Source organism: Lampris incognitus, unplaced genomic scaffold (assembly GCF_029633865.1).
Source record: "Lampris incognitus isolate fLamInc1 unplaced genomic scaffold, fLamInc1.hap2 scaffold_502, whole genome shotgun sequence".
NCBI lineage: Eukaryota > Metazoa > Chordata > Actinopteri > Lampriformes > Lampridae > Lampris > Lampris incognitus.
In genome coordinates, this window is record NW_026611465.1 from 25001 (window position 1) to 27989 (window position 2989).

A 2989-nucleotide genomic window follows, 5' to 3' on the forward strand; every position below is an offset into this window, starting at 1 on the left:
CATGTCTTCCCTCACCACATCCATAAACCTCCTCTTTGGCCTTCCTCTTTTCCTCTTTCCTGGCAGCTCCATATTCAGCATCCAAACCGTCCAACTTGAGCAATCGTTCCTAATCTTGCTCTTCTTCGTTACTCCCAGTGAAAATGTTAGCATCCTCAACTCTGCCACCTCCAGCTCCGCCTCCTGCTGTCTTTTCGTCAGTGCCACTGTCTCTAAATCATATAACGTAGCTGGTCTCACGAACATCTTGTTAACCTTCCCTTTAACTGTTGCTGGTACCCTTCTGTCCTGACACTCTTCTCCACCCACTCCACCCTGCCTGCCCGTCTGCCTGCCTGCCTGCCTGCCTGCACTCTCTTCTTCACCTCTCTCCTGCACTCCCCGTTACTTTGGACAGTTGACCCCAAGTATTTAAAGTGAAATGCCTTTGTCACCTCCTCACGCGTAGGTATTCCGTCTTGCTCCTACTGACTTTCATTCCTCTTCTCTCCAGTGCATACCTCCACCTCTCCAGGCTCTCCTCACAATGAACTGCACCCTACTGTCGCTACAGATGACAATGTCATCCGCGAACATCATCGTCCATGGAGACTCCTGCCTGATCTTGTCCGTCAACCTGTCCATCACCGTTGCAACCAAGAAAGGGCTCAGAGCCGATCCTTGATGTAATCCCACCTCCACCTTGAACCCATCTGTCATTCCAACCACGCACCTCAGCATTGTCACACTTCCCTCATACATAGCCTGCACCACTCCTACATACTTCTGTGCAACTCTTGACTTCCTCCTACAATATCACACCTCCTCTCTCGGCACCCTGTCGTATGCTTTCTGTAAATCTACAAAGACACAATGCAACTCTTTCTGGCCTTCTCTATACTTCTCAATCAACCAACCTTTTCTCTCTCTCTCTCTCTCATTTTCTTCATTTATCAGCCCGTCAAAGTAGTCCTTCCACTTCGTAGCACACTCTCCTCGCTTGGCAGCACATTTCCATCTGTATCTTTGATCGCCCTAACTTGTCGCACATCCTCGGCAGCTCGGTCTCTCTGTCTAGCCAATCTGTACAAGTCTTTTTCTCCTTCCTTAGTGTCTAACCTGTCATACAGCTCACCGTACGACTTTTCCTTTACCTTTGCCACCTCTCTCTTTGCTTTACGCTGCATCTCCTTGTACTCCTGTGTACTTTCTTCATCTCTCTGACTATCCCACTTCTTCTTTGCCAACCTTTTCCTCTGTATACTTTGCTCTACTTCCTCCTTCCACCACCACCACCACCACCACCACCGCCAAGTCTCCTTGTCTTCCTTCCTCTGTCCCGATGACACACCAAGTACCTTCCTAGCTGTCTTCCTCGCTATTTCTGCAGCGCTTGCCCAGCCGTCTGGCAACTCTTCACTACCACTCAGTGCCTGTGTTAACTCCTGCCTGAACTCCACACAACAGTCTTCCTTCTTCAACTTCCACCATTTGATCTTCGGCTGTGTCTTCACTCGCTTCCTCATGTTGGTCTCCAAAGTCATCTTACAGACCACCATCCGATGCTGCCTAGCTACGTTCTCCCCTGTCACCACCTTGCAGTATGCAATCCCTTTTACATCGCGCCTTCTACACAAGATATAGTCCACCTGTGTGCACTTTCCTCCACTCGTATACGTCGTCACCCTGTGCTCCTCCCTCTTCTTGAAATATGTATTCACCTCAGCCATTTCCATCCTTTTCGCAAAATCGAACACCATCTGTCCTTCCACATTTCTCTCCTCGATTCCATACCTTACCATCAACTCCTCATCACCTCTGTTCCCTTCAGCAACGTGTCCATCGAAGTCCGCTCCAATCACCACTCCCTCCTCCCCTCCTCCTTGGGTCCCCTTTCCACCACGTCGTCCAACTCAACTCCAGAATTCTTCTTTTTCGTCCATCTTACACCCGACTTGCGGGGCATATGCGCTGATAACCGTCAGCAATACACCTTCGATTTCCAGCTTCATAATCCTCACTCTGTCTGACACTGTGTTCACCTCCAGCACGCTCTTGACATACTCTTCCTTCAGAATGACCCCTACCCCATTTCTCCTCCCATTCGCACCATGGTAGAAGAGTTTGAACCCACCTGCGATACTCCTGGCCTTACTCCCCTTCCACCTTGTCTCTTGTCACCTTTCTTCTTTCCATCACGTCAGCCAGCTCTCTCCCTTTACTAGCCATAGTGCCAACATTCAAAGTTCCGACTGACTCTCACCTCCACACGCCTACCCTTCCTCCTCTCTAGCTGCCTCTGGACATGCCTTCCCCCTCTCCTTTTCCTTCGCCCAACAGTAGCCTAGTTTCCACCGGCACTCCGCTGGTTAACAGTACCGATGGCGGTCGTCGGTAACCCGGGCCTCGACCGATCCGGTATGGAAATCTTATTTATGATCCGCATATTTGATTTGGCAAAGATTTGACGCCGGATGCCCTTCCTGACGTAACCCTCCGCTTTTGTCCTGGCTTGGGACCTGCACTAAGAATGCACTGGCTTGTGCATCCTCAGTGGCTGGGTTGCACGCTTTTCTATGTTTGCCCCTCACTTTTGTGGCGTGAACTATCAATTCTAGTAATACAGGGGTGTTTATGTTAGGTATCACAGACACACGCACACGCACAATATATGTCCAAAAGTATTGAGATAACTGACCATTACACCTACAGGAGCTTTTCTGACATGTCATTCTGAATCCATAGAAACCCATATTCCACGAAGCTCCCGGCGCACAGTTTTTGTGCCGATGTTAATGCCAGGAGAAGTTTGGATCTCTGCAGTTATTGAGTCAACAGAGCGTTGGCGACTTGAGTTGCTGTTGTCCCTAAAGGCTTGCACTTTTCAATAATATGATGATATATGAAGCATAGAGAGTAAACGGGATAGATACCTTTTGAACAGCACCCTGTAGTACAGCACTTTGAAGGTACATATGTCGTCACTTGCTGTAGTGGTTTTTACTGATGG